Source organism: Macaca mulatta, chromosome 19 (genome assembly GCF_049350105.2).
Source record: "Macaca mulatta isolate MMU2019108-1 chromosome 19, T2T-MMU8v2.0, whole genome shotgun sequence".
Classification (NCBI taxonomy): domain Eukaryota; kingdom Metazoa; phylum Chordata; class Mammalia; order Primates; family Cercopithecidae; genus Macaca; species Macaca mulatta.
The window spans coordinates 7,394,326-7,408,219 of NC_133424.1; the positions used below are offsets into that span (position 1 = coordinate 7,394,326).

The 13,894-nt window shown below is 50.1% G+C and overlaps 1 long non-coding RNA gene across 1 annotated transcript; it reads left to right on the top strand.

Moving 5' to 3' along the window:
- Positions 1 to 162: 162 nt before the first annotated feature.
- On the top strand, positions 163 to 13,356 carry LOC144337039 (uncharacterized). Its single transcript, XR_013409649.1, has 3 exons — positions 163 to 255; positions 10,721 to 10,787; positions 13,247 to 13,356. It is a non-coding gene; the product is annotated as an uncharacterized LOC144337039 (long non-coding RNA).
- The last annotated feature ends 538 nt before the right edge of the window (positions 13,357 to 13,894 follow it).

Sequence of the window (13,894 nt, forward strand, 5' to 3'; positions counted from 1 at the left end):
CCACGCTCTTTCCTTCCCAGACTCTGCAGTGAATACACCCAGTCCGAAACCCCCCGCGCGCCTTGGCTCTGGGCCCCGGCTCCGTGCAGCCCTGGACTGGGGCTCCAGGTCCACCAGGGGGCGCCCGCCGCCCAAGCTGGGTACCGCTGCGGAGAAAAGGGGCCCAGAGTGGTTCCTCGGGGGAGGGAGGGGGCGGCCCCCAGACGGAAGGGCCTGGGTTTCCTCTGGGAGGATGGATCTTAGGTGATCTGAGGGGTGAGTCCTGGGTTCCCTGGCGGAGGTGGATCTTGGGTGGTCCTCTGTGGGTAGAGGGTGGAGCTTGGGTGTTCTGAGGAGTCGTCCCTGGGGACTCCTCTGGGAGGGGGGCAGACCTTGGATGGTCTTAGGGTTGGACCTGGACCTCTGTGTGTGTGGTTGTGTATGCCCATAACGTGTGTTCTTGCGTTATGTCTATGGCTAGCCATGGTGCCTGCCATGTGTATCTATGATTGTGTCTTTGGGGGTCTGTCTCAGTGTGTAACTGTGTATATGTGTGTGTTGTGTTTCTTCATGTCTGTTTTGGTATGCGTGTGATGGTGTGTCTGTGTTGGTGTGTTCTAGTCTTGCTGTGTTTGGTTATATGCCCTGAATATATGTATCTTTCCTCTGTCATTCAGGCTGGAGTGTAGCAGCACGATCTTGGCTCACTGCAACCCCTACCTCCGGGGTTCAAGTGATTCTCCCATCTTAGCCTCCTTAGTAGCTGGGACTACAGGCGCTCACCACCACGCCCAGCTAATTTTCTTTCTTTTTTTTTGTATTTTTGGTGGAGACGGGGTTTCACCATGTTGCCCAGGTTGGTCTCAGACTCCTGACCTCAAGTGACCCGCCTGCCTTGTCATCCCAAGGTGCTGGGATTACAGGCGTGAGCCACTGCACCCGGTCTGTGGCTAGCTTTGATGGTTGTTGTGTATCTATGATTGTGTGTCCAGGTGTGTGTGTGTGTGAGATTGTGTGTATGTCTGCATGGTGTGTCTGTGTGTCTGTCTCGGTTTGTGTGATTGTATATGTCCAGAATGGGGGTGCCCTTTGTGTTTTGGTGTCTGTGTGTGTCTAATTGTGCCCCTCCCCGAGGGGAGTTGGAAAGTCCTTTCCAGGTGGTTACCCTGCTGGGATTCCCTTTCTGAAGTTAGTTGACTTCCCAGCACCGTGAGCTGCCTCTTCACACTCTTTGAAGGGGTCCCTGGGTCTGCCCCAAGTCTGCCTGGGTCTTCCCCATCCCTGACTCCCCCTTCCACTGCCCTTAGCAGGGAAACACCATTTCCTGCCTTTGATGTCACCAAGTGCTAAAAGTTTCCTTCCTCCAAATGGCTCTGGCCACTGGTTTCTTTCTGCGTGTGTGAAAGCTGGCCACGATTCTGTGCTTAAAGTTAAAACAAAAAGAATAAAACAAAGCAAACAAAACTAACCCATGGAAAATGCAAGCATGCAAAATCATATACCATGAAACGTCCACATCTTCTCACCCCTAATACCCTCAATTTTTGCATATCTTTCTGAAAAAAAAAATTTTTTTCTTGCTCTGTCGCCCAGGCTGGAGTGCAGTGGCGTGATCTTGGCTTACTGCAAGCTCCGCCTCCCGGGTTCACGCCATTCTCCTGCCTCAGCCTCCCGAGTAGCTGGGATTACAGGCGCCTGCCACCATGCCCAGCTAATTTTTTGTATTTTTAGTAGAGATGGGGTTTCACCATGTTAGCCAGGATGGTCTCGATCTCCTGACCTCATGATCTGCCTGCCTTGGCCTCCCAAAGTGCTGGGATTACAGGCGTGAGCCACCGCCCCTGTCCGAAATGTTTTATACGAACCTATTTCTGCTCTGAAACCCAAAGCGTGCATTCGGTACATAGCAGCCTGCACCTTGCTTTCGTTTCTTTTTTTTCCTCACTTACTTATTCTTTTAAAGTTTTGTTTTCTTTTGTTTTGTTTCTGAGACAGAGTCTCATTCTGTCGCCTAGGCTGGAGTGCAGTGGCACGATGATCTCGACTCACTGCAACTTCCACCTCCTGGGTTCAAGTGATTCTCCTGCCTCAGCCTCCCGAGTAGCTGGGATTACAGGCATGCACCACCATGCCTGGCTAATTTTTGTATTTTTAGTAGAGACGGGGTTTCTCCATGTTGGCCAGGCTGGTCTCGAACTCCTGACCTCAAGTGATCCACCTGCCTCAACCTCCCAAAGTGCAGGGATTACAGGTGTGAGCCACCGTGCCCAGCTTCTTTTTTTTTTTGAGATGGAGTCTCACTCTGTAGTCAGGCTGGAGGGCAGTGGCATGATCTCGGCTCACTGCAACCTCCGCCTCCCGGGTTCAAGCGATTCTCCTGCCGCAACCTCCTGAGTAGCTGGGACTACAGGCACCCGACACCACGCCCAGCTAATTTTTGTATTTTTAGTGGAGATGGGGTTTCATTACGTTGGCCAGGATGGTCTCGATCTCTTGACTTCGTGATCTGCCCAGCTTGGCCTCCCAATGTGCTGGGATTACACGTGTGAACCACCATGCCCGGCCGCTCAGGCTCCTTTAAAGGTTTTGTAAGCGATCTGTCCAAAAAAGCAATTACATAAAATAATCAAGCCAAATGTTCAACCTAAAGTTCAAACAGGACAGAGACTCAACCTGATGGTTAAGGCCCATTTCACACTAAAAACCTTAATCTTTGAAAGCGTAGAGGAGGCCAAGTCTGAGTGCCTTGTTCTCTTAGCCCTTGGAGATCTCTATCAAGAGATGACTCAGACATGTTTACCGCTTAATTTTTAACTGATTCTGTGAGTAATAATCTGGCAGTTTTCCTTCTGATGACCATTGCAGTTATTTCCATCCTCAACAGTTTTGCACCATATGTTCCTGCCTGCCCGTTGTTTCTATTTTGTTTTTGTTTTGTTTTGTTTTGAGACTGAGTCTCTCTCTATTGCCCAGGTTGGAGTGCAGTGGCATGATCTCGGTTCACTGCAACCTCCGCCTCCTGGGTTCAAGCGATTCTCGTGCCTCAGCCTCCCGAGTAGCTGGGATTACAGGTGCCCACTACCACGCCCAGATAATTTTTGCATTTTTAGTAGAGACAAGGTTTCACCATGTTGGCCAGGCTGGCATAAGCTACCGCGCCTGGACTTTTTTTTTTTTTTTTTTTTTTTTTTTAAGATGGAGTCTTGCCCTGTCACCCAGGCTGGAGTGCAATGGCGTCATCTTGGCTCACTGCAACCTTTACCTTCCGGGTTTAAGTGATTCTCCTGCCTCAGACTCCCAAGTAGCTAGCATTACAGGTGTGGACCACCACGCCTAGCTAATTTTCGTATTTTTAGTAGAGACAGGCTTTCACCATGTTGGCCAGGCTGGTCTCGAACTCCTGACCTTGTGATCTGCCCGCCTCGGCCTCCCAAAGTGCTGGGATTACAGGCGTAAGCGACTGCGCCCAGTTTTTTTGTTTATTTGTTTTTTCTTTTTTTTTTTTTTTTTTTGAGACAGAATCTCTAGGCTGGAGTGCAGTGATATAATCTTGGCTCACTGCAACCTCGCTTCCCAGGTTCAAGCGATTCTTTTACCTCAGCTTCCTTAATAGCTGGGACTACAGGTACCTGCCACCACAGCTGGCTAATTTTTGTATTTTCAGTAGAGACAGGGTCTCGCTATACTACCCAGGCTGGTTTTGTACTCCTGAGCTCAGGTGATCCGCCCCCCTCAGCCTCCCAAAGTGCTGGGATTACAGGCGTGAGCCAGCACGCCCAGCCCTGCCTGCTTTTTTGCCCAGACAAGATCAACCCTGGTACACAGTCATGTGGAGGCACCGCACTCTCAGCCCACTGGCAGCAATGATGACGGGTCCTATTGGGCAACTGCTGTATGCCAGGCACTATTCTGGCTCCCTGATTCTGGACAACAGTCCCACAAGGTGGTGACTGGTGTTAGTCCCATTTCATATATGGGGAAACTGAGGCACAAAGAGATGGAGAGATTTCAAGGTCATGTAGCCAGCAGAGGCAGAGCTGGGATTTGAAGCCAAGTGAGTTAAATCCTACGCTATGGTGCTGTTCCACTGGAAACACACCCATGCCGGCATGCATCCTCCTGAGCACACAGCGGAGACACCGTGTATCATGTCGGAGACACTCGGTCCCAGAGTAGCAGGGTGTGTGCCCCAACTTCACAAAGCTCAACTGCTTTGCACAATCATACCTTGCAAGCTGGGAGTGGTGGTTCTTTCCCCTAATCCCAGCACTCTGGGAGGCTGAGACAGGAGGATCTCTTGAGGAAATGTTTTGGTCATTTCTTCAACTTCAGGAGTTCCAGACCAGTCTGAGCGACGTAGTGAGAATATACCTTGTGACTCTTTTTTTTTTTTTTGAGATGGAGTCTTGCTCTGATGCCGAGGCTGGAGTGTAGTGGCACAATCTCGGCTCACTGCAACCTCTGCCTCACGGGTTCAAGCGATTCTCCTGCCTCAGCCTCCCAAGTAGCTGGGATGACAGGCACCCGCCACCGCGCCCGGCTAATTTTTTGTATTTTTAGTAGAGACGGGGGTTTCACCATGTTGGCCAGGATGGTCTCCAACTCCTGACCTCAGGTGATCGGACTGCCTAGACCTCCCAAAGTGCTGGGATTACAGGCGTGAGCCACCATGCCTGGCCTGTACCTTGCAACTCTTACACAAAACCCCAGGTGCACACACTCGCGTGCCAATCCGTGTTTTCCAGAGACCTGGATGTAGCTTTTCCAGCAACTGGAACTCATTTGAACTATGTAATTCCCCTCTCCGTGTCTCTTTCCTCCTTCAACATGTGTAAACACTCCTTCATGACTCAAGATCAATCTCAGGCTGGGTGCTCATGCCGTAATCCCAGCATTTTGGGAGGCCAAGGCAGGAGGATCACTTGAGCTCAGGAGTTTGAGACCAGCCTGGGGAATATAGCGAGATCCCGTCTCTAAAAAAAAAAAAAAAAAAAAAAAAAGGTCCGGGCGGAGTGTAATCCCAGCACTTTGGGAGGCTGAGGTAGGAGGATCATGAGGTCAGGAGTTTGAGACCAGCCTGGCCAACATAGTGGAACCCCATCTCTACTAAAAATACAAAAAATTAGCTGGGCTTGGTGGCAGGCGCCTGTAATCCCAGCTGCTTGGGAGGCTGAGGCGGGAGAATCGCTTGAAGCCGGGAGGCAGAGGTTGCAGTGAGTTGAGATCGAGCCACTGTACTCCAGCCCGGGTTACAGTGCATGACTCCATCTCAATAAATAAATAAATAAAGCACGGTATGGTAGTGTGTACCTGTAGACCCAGCTATTAATACATGGGAGGCTGAGGCAGGAGGATCGCTTGAGCCCAGGAGTTCCAGATCAGCCTGGGCAACATAGTGAGACCCCATCTGTACAAGAAATAATAATAATAATAAAAGAGCTGGGTGTGGTGGCATGTGCCTTTAATCCCAGCTACTCAGGAGGCTGAGGTGGGAGGATCTGGGAGTTCAAGGTTGCAGTGAGCCATGATTATGCCACTGCACTGCAGCCTGGCCAACAGAGCAAGACCCTGTCTTTAAAAAAAAATAAGATCCACTTCACTTCATACTTTCCTTCCCTTTTTTCTTCAGTTCCATCTGGTCCCTAGCTTACTCTGTAACTGTCTGACTCATGCAAATTGCTCTGCTCACACCAGTAATGCTCTGTGAGGCTTCACCTCTGCCCCGGGGTAGACAGAGGACCCAGGCCAGGTAAAAGTTAACACTCAAAGAGGTCACTGGCAACATGATGGGAGACACACTACAGAGACCCTGAGAGGAGAGGATTTTTGCTAGGAAACAATCAAGGTGGACTTTATGGGGGAGGCGTCTGTTCACTCAACCTCAGAGGCAGAAGAAGGAGGGGCCCCCTGGCACAGCCTGGGGTGCTGTCCCTTCCAACTACTTCCTGTGCAATCCCTCCCTCAAGGCCTGTGATGGTGAGGGTGGAGAGTGGGGCCCTTCCCCAGTGGGTGAGGAAAACCAGAGCCCACGCTTACTTCGAGGAGACAGCTGAGCACAGAGGTGTGACTCCAGTAAACGTGAGGTGCTAAGAGGGTGACGTTGAGTCTCCATGGTGGGCGGGGCCGCCTGGCTCAGATGTCCCGACCACAGCACGTCACGGCGCTCCCTGACTGCGGCCTGAGCCTTCCCCAGGCGTTGAGGTCTTGTTTCCCTTCCCTGGGGTGCACCTTCAGAACTCCGCCAAGCCCCCCAGCACAGATAGGAGTTCAGACCAGTCACAGTGAGACTTTGGCCAAGAGACCTCACTTTCTGGAGTTTCAATTTCTGTGCCCACGTTTTAGGGACGATGGTGTACCACAGAACTGTAGAGAAAATTCAGTGACCATCACAATGACAGGTTGCCTTTATTGAACATTTACTATGTGCTCGGCACAGCGCTCAGAGCAAGCTTTCCACCATTCTTTGAGATCCACTATGATTTCCATTGAACACATCTGAACAATGAGCTGAATCAGAGAAGTGAAGCAGTTTGCCCAAGATCACACAGCAAAAACTCCCACACTCTCTCTCTCTCTTTTTTTCTTTTTCTTTTTTTTTTTTTTTTTGTTGAGACAGAGTCTCGCTTTGTCGCCCAGACTGGAGTACAGTGGCCGGATCTCAGCTCACTGCAAGCTCCGCCTCCCGGGTTCACGCCATTCTCCTGCCTCAGCCTCCCTAGTAGCTGGGACTACAGATGCCCGCCACCTCGCCCAGCTAGGTTTTTTTGTATTTTTTAGTAGAGACGGGGTTTCACCGTGTTAGCCAGGATGGTCTCGATCTCCTGACCTTGTGATCCGCCCGTCTCGGCCTCCCAAAGTGCTGGGATTACAGGCTTGAGCCACCGCGCCCGGCCCTCTTTTTCTTTTTTTGAGACAGAGTCTTGCTCTGTTGTCCAGGCTGGAGTGCAGCAGCACAATCTCTGCTCACTGCATACTCCGCCTCGCGCATTCAAGCGATTCTCCTACCTCAGTCCCCTGAGTAGCTGGGATTACAGGCATGTGCCACCATGCCCAACTAATTTTTTGTATTTTTAGTAGAGACGGGATTTCACCGTGTTAATCAGGCTGGTCTCAATCTCCCGACCTCAGGTGATCCACCTGCCTTGGCCTCCCAAAGTACTGGGATTATAGGCATTAGCCACCATGCCCAGCCTGTCTTTCTTTTTTTATTTTTGTTTTTATTTGAAAGACAAGGTCTTGCTCTTTTTTGCCCAGGCTGAAGTGCAGTGGTGTAACCATAGCTCACCGCAACCTGTGCCTCCCCAGGTCAAGCGATCCTCCCACCTCAGCCTCCCTGAGTAGCTGGGACCACAGGTGTGTGCCATGACACCTGGTTAATTCTTTTTCTTTTTTTTTTTTGAGATGGAGTCTCACTCTGTTGCCCAGGCTGAAGTGCAGTGGCTCGATCTTGGCTCACCACAACCTCCGCCTCCTGGGTTCAGGTGATTCGCCTGCCTCAGTCCCCCAAGTAGCTGGGACTACAGGCGTGTGCCATCATGCCTGGCTGATTTTTTTTTTTTTTTTTTTTTTTTTTTTTTTGAGACGGAGTCTCTTTCTGTCGCCCAGGCTGGAGTGCAGTGGCACGATCTCGGCTCACTGCGAGCTCCGCCTCCTGGGCTCACACCATTCTCCTGCCTCAGCCTCCCTAGTAACTGGGACTACAGGTGCCCGCCACCACGCCTGGAGAATTTTTTGTATTTTTAGTGCAGACGGAGTTTTACCGTGTTAGCCAGGATGGTCTCGATTTCCTGACCTCATGGTCTGCCCGCCTTGTCCTCCCAAAGTGCTGGGATTACAGGCATGAGCCGCCGCACCCGGCCTTTTGTATTTTTGGTAGAGACGGTGTTTCAGGATGTTGGCCTGGCCTTGTTTTTTGTTGGTTTGTTTGTTTTTTTAGAGATGGGGGTCTTGCTATATTGCCCAGGCTGGTCTTGAACTCCTGGGTTCAAGTGATCCTCCCACCTTGGATTCCCAAAGTGTTGGGATTACAGTCACGAGCCACTGCGCCCATCCCACACAGCAAGAACTCTGAAGAGCTGGAATTGAAGACTCCAGAGACAGCAAACATTGTTCTGAGAAGGACCAGACAGTAACTATTTTGGGCTTTGTGAGCTAGTCAGTCCCTCGTCACAACTCTTCAACTCCACCATAGTGTCAGCAAAGCCACCATAGACAATGAGGAATGAAGGGAGGATCACTTGAGCCTGGGAGTTCGAATGAATGAAGGCCGGGTGCAGTGGCTCAGGCCTGTAATCCCAGCACTTTGGGAGGCCAAAGAGGGTGGATCAGGAAATCAGGAGTGCAAAACCAGCCTGGCCAAGACGGTGAAACCCTGTCTCTACTAAAAATATAAAAATTAGTCGGGCGTGGATGCGGGTGCCTGTAATTCCAGCCACTCGGGAGGCTAAGGCAGAGAATTGCTTGAACCTGGGAGGCAGAGTTTTCAGTGAGCCGAGATCATGCCACTGCACTCCAGCCTGGGCGACAGGGTAAGACTCCATCCATCTCAAAAAAAAAAAGACAATACGGAATGAATGAGTGTGGCTGTGTGCCAGGCACACTTTATTTATGGACAGTAAATGGGAAATTCATATCATTTGCACGTGTCAGGAAATGTTATTTTTCTTTTTTTTTTTTTTTTGAGACGGAGTCTCACTCTGTAGCCCAGGCTGGAGTGCAGTGGCCGGATCTCACCTCACTGCAAGCTCCGCCTCCCGGGTTCACGCCATTCTCCGGCCTCAGCCTCTCGAGTAGCTGGGACTACAGGCGCTGCCACCTCGCCCGGCTATTTTTTGTATTTCTTAGTAGAGACGGGGTTTCACCGTGTTAGCCAGGACGGTCTCGATCTCCTGACCTCGTGATCCGCCCATCTCGGCCTCCCAAAGTGCTGGGATTACAGGCTTGAGCCACCGCGCCCGGCAGGAAATGTTATTTTTCTTTTGATATTTTTCCAGACATTCAAAAACAAAAACAATTAAGTGAAAGAATCTTCATTTGCAAGGCTGCTCAAAAACTGGCAGTGGGCCATATTCAGCTTTTGGCTGGAAGTTTGCTGATCCTGGCTCTAGAGTGCTCTTAACCTTTATGCTACAATTATTTCTCGTTTCCTTTTGTTTTGTTTTTGTTTTTGTTTTTAGAGGTAGCGTCTCACTCTGTCACCCAGGCTGGAGTGCAGTGGTGCGATCCTAGCTCACTGCAGCCTCAGCCTTCTGGGTTCAAGTGATCTTCCAACTCAGCCTCCTGAGTAGCTAGGACTACAGGCGTGAGCCACCATGTCCTGTGGCACCAGTATCTTTAAATCTTTTTAAAATTTATTAAATTTTATTTTTTTTTTTGAGACAGAGTCTTTCTCTGTTGCCCAGGCTGGGGAGCAGTGGCGTGATCGTGGCTCATTGCAACCTCTGCCTCCCAGGTTCAAGTGATTCTCCTGCCTCAGCCTCCAGAGTAGCTGAGATTACAGGCTCGCACCACCACTTCCATCTAATTTTTGTATTTTTAGTAAAGGTGGGGTTTCACCATGTTGGCCAGGCTGGTCTCAAACTCCTGGCCTCAAGTGATCCGCTTGCCTCAGCCTCCCAATATGTGGGGATTACAGGCGTGAGCCATCGTGCCCGGCCTAGAGTGCGCTTAACCTTTATGTTATATTTCTTTCTCTTTTCCTTATTTATTTATTTTATTTATTTTTTTAAAGATAGGGTCTCGCTCTGTTGCCCAGCCTGGAGTGTAGTGGTGCAATCATAGCTCACTGCAGCCTTCACCTCCTGGACTCAAGCAGTCCTCCCACCTCAGCCTCCTGAGTAGCTGGGACTACAGGCATGAGGCACCATGCCCAGCAGCATCAGTATCTTTTAATCTTTATTCCTGGCCTGGTGCGGTGGCTCATGTGTGTAGTCCCACCACTTTGGGAGGCTGGGGCGAGCGGATCACTTGAGGTCAGGGGTTCAAGACCAACCTGGCCAACATGGAGAAACCTTGTCTCTACTAAAAGGAGGCAGAGGTTGCAGTGAGCCGAGATGGTGCCACTACACTGTAGCCTAGATGACAGAGCAAGACTGTCTCAAAAAAAGGAAAAAAAAAAGTCTTATTCCTGGTTGGTCAGTTTCATTGGAGAGGAACCTTCTGCCTATCCATCTTCTGGATCCTGGATGCGGAGGGAGTAGAGGTAAGCGCTGAGGGCATGTGTGCGTCTTAATTTCACATTCACATTCCAGGTTCAATGAACACTCCTGTTTCCCACTACCCGCAATTTTTTTTCTCTTTCCAGAAACTCTGCCATTTCCCTTTCTCTCTCTCTCTTTTTTTTTTTTTTTTGAGACAGAGTTTCACTCTTGTCACCCAGGCTGGAGTGCAAAGGCGTGATCTCCGCTCACTGCAACCTCCGCCTCCCGGGTTCAAGCAATTCTCCTGTCTCAGCCTCCCAAGTAGCTGGGATTACAGGTGTGTGCCACCATGCCTGGCTGATTTTTTTTTGTATTTTTAGTAGAGGCGGGGTTTCACCATGTTGACCAGGTTGGTCTTGAACTCCTGACCTCAGGTGATTCACTCACCTAGGCCTCCCAAAGTGTTGGGATTACAGGCATGAGCCACGGTGCCCAGCCCATTTTCCTTTCTGTTTTTTTTTTTTTTTAAACGGAGTCTTGCTTTGTCGCCAGGCTGGAGTGCAGTGGTGCGATCTTGGCTTACTGCAATCTCCGCCTCCCAGGTTCCAGCAATTGTCCTGCTTCAGCCTCCCGAGTAGCTGGGACTACAGCGTGCGCCACCATGCTCAGGTAATTTTTTGTATTTTTTAGTAGAGATGGGGTTTCACCGTGTTAGCCAGGATGGTCTCAATCTCTTGACCTTGTGACCCACCTGCCTTGGCCTCCCAAAGTGCTGGGATTACAGTCGTGAGCCACTGCCCCCGGCCTTTCCTTTCTCTTAAGGAAAAAAAAAAACAAAAAAAACAAACAAAAAAACTGGACGCAGTGGCCCACACCTGTAATCCCAGTACTTTGGGAGGCTAGGGCAGGAGGATCCATTCAGCCCAGGAGTTAGAGATCAGCCTGGGCAACATGGAGAGACTCTGTCTCAATTAAAATATAAAATAAAATATCCTAGCCGGGCGCGGTGGCTCACGCCTGTAATACCAGCACTTTGGGAGGCTGAGGCGGGCGGATCACAAGGTCAGGAGATCGAGACCACGGTGAAACCCCATCTCTACTAAAAATACAAAAAAAAAAAAAAAAATTAGCCGGGCGCGGTTGTGGAGGCCTGTAGTCCCAGCTACTCGGGAGGCTGAGGCAGGAGAATGGCGTGAACCCGGGAGGCGGAGCTTGCAGTGAGCCGAGATCGCGCCACTGCACTCCAGCCTGGGCGACAGAGCGAGACTCCATCTCAAAAAAATAAAAAATAAAAAATAAAATAAAATAAAATATCCTGTGTGCATTCACTTAGGAAAAAATGCAATAAAATAAAATAAAAAATAAAAAAGAATAAAAAAGGGCCTGGCGGCCCAGCAGCCCACCAAGGTAGCTCACGCCTATGATCCCAGCACTTTGTGAGGTCGAGATGAGCGGATCAGTTGAGCCAAGGAGGTGGACTGAGCAATATGGTGAAATCCCATCTCTTCAAATAATACTAAATTAGCTGAGCATCGTGGTGCGTGCCTATAGTCCTAGCTACTTGGGAGGCTGAGGTGGGAGGATTGCTTTAGCCTGGCGGTTGAGGTTGCTGTGAGCTGTGATTACCCACTGCCTGGGTGACAGTGTGAAACCCTGTCTCAAAAAAATAAAAATGATTTAGAAAGGGCCAGGTGAGGTGGCTGTTACCTGTAGTCCCAGCACTTTGGGAGTCTGTGGCGGGAGGGTCACTTAAGCCGAGGAGTTCGAGGCTACAATGAGCCGTGATGACAGCACTGCACTCCAGCCTGGACAACAGAGTGAGATGCTATTATTTTTGAGACAGAGTCTTGCTCTGTCACCGAGGCTGGAGTGCAGTGGTGCAGGTCGGCTCACTGCGACCTCCACCTCCCGGGTTCAAGTGATTCTCCTGCCTCAGCCTCCCAAGTAGTTGGAACTACAAGCATGTGCCACCACACCCAGCTAATTTTTGTAGTTTTTTTTTTTTTTTTTTTTTTTTTTTTTTTTTTTTTTTTAGTAGAGACAGGGCTTCACCATGTTGCCCAGGCTGGTTTTGAACTCCTGAACTTAAGGGATCCACCCGCCTCAGCCTCCCAAAGTGCTGGGATTACAGGCGTGAGCCACCAGGTTGGGCCGAGAACCTATCTTAAAACAAAAAATTCCTTCTCTGATTCTGTCTTATGGAAAGTGGAGAGGAGCTCATGTCCCTTCCGCATTTTTTTTTTTTTTTTTTCTTTTTGAGATAAGAGTCTCACTTTGTCACCCAGGCTGGAGCGCAGTGGCACGATCTCCATCTCGGCTCACTGCAATCTCCGCCTCCCGGGTTCAAGCGATTCTCTTGCCTCAGCCTCCTGAGTAGCTGGGATTACAGGCACCTGCCATCACGCCTGGCTAATTTTAGTATTTTTAGTAGAGATGGGGTTTCACCATGTTGGTCAGGCTGGTCTTGAACTCCTGACCTCAGGTGATCCACCTGCCTCAGCCTCCCAAAGTGCTGGGATTACAGGCGTGAACCACCGTGCCCTGCCTTCTTCCGCAAATTTATCTATGGCAAACTTCTGTATTTTAGCCGCCATCCACCACGTTGTTCATGGTTGAGGGGATTCACCAACAAGTAAGTCTTGGGGGTGGTGGAAATCTAAGGAAACTCACCTTTCCATTCTGCTGGCTTGTAATTTTTTTTGGTTTACGAACAATTGCTTAAGTGTCACTACAGTGAAGTTTCAGGAGACAGTGAAAGCAGAGGCTGGTTCAGTTTGTCACCTTGACCCGGAAGGGATGGTATATAGGGAGACATGAGTGGTAAGAAGGTGTCTGGCAGTTGCAGGTCTGGGGAAAGAATGTTCCAGGCCCAGGAACAGCAGCTGCGAAGGAAAAACGTGGGCACAAGTGGCATTCTCAAACTTACGGGCCGTGAGAATCTTCTGGAGGACGCCCCCTCCAGAGAGTTTCCAGGTGCTAGAATTTGCATAGCTAATTGATAGTGGCCCTGTTGCTGGGTTGGGCCTCACACGTGGAGAACCCAAACCGTATATAGGAAGTGTTTAGCATTTGGTAATGTTCCTTCAACACTAGCCAGTATCATTATTGTTTTCTCTGTAATCCCCCAGGGAGGCCCAATACAGGATCAGACACAGTGCTGACATCGGAAGATACTTGTTTTGTTGCATGAGAAGTCTCCCTTATGACTGGGCACGGAATGCATGCCTGCACTCACAGCGCTGAGAGGCCAAGAGAGGAGCAACGCTTGAGTCCGGGAGTTTGAGACCGGCTGAGCAACATAGCAAGATCCTGTCTCTATAAAAAAGTAAAAAATTAAAAAAAATTGGTAGGCATGGTGGTATGTGCCTGTAGTTCCAGCTATTCAGGAGGCTAAGACAGGAGGATGGCTTGAACCCAGGATTGGAGGCTGCAGTGAGCTATGATCGTGCCACTGCACTCCAGCCTGGGCAACAGAGCTGGTATCTGAAAACAAAACAAGTCCCTTTATTTCATGGGCTGTTGACTCCTGCTAGCAGAGGGATAAAAGGTGTGGTCTACCTCCCATCTCCCGTGGGGCTGGGAGACGGGAAGGGAGTTGGCTAGTGTGGACCCACACTGGTCTGGGCAGACCAGGACTTCAACACCAACCAAGGGCTTTCCCCGGGTCACCTCCCTCTCCATCTAGGAGTACTTCCTCTTTTGGGGCTAAGTTTTCACTGCTTTTTGGCCCATCCTCCCAGCCCCGGATTGGCCGCCTCCAGCAAGCCAGAGCAGAT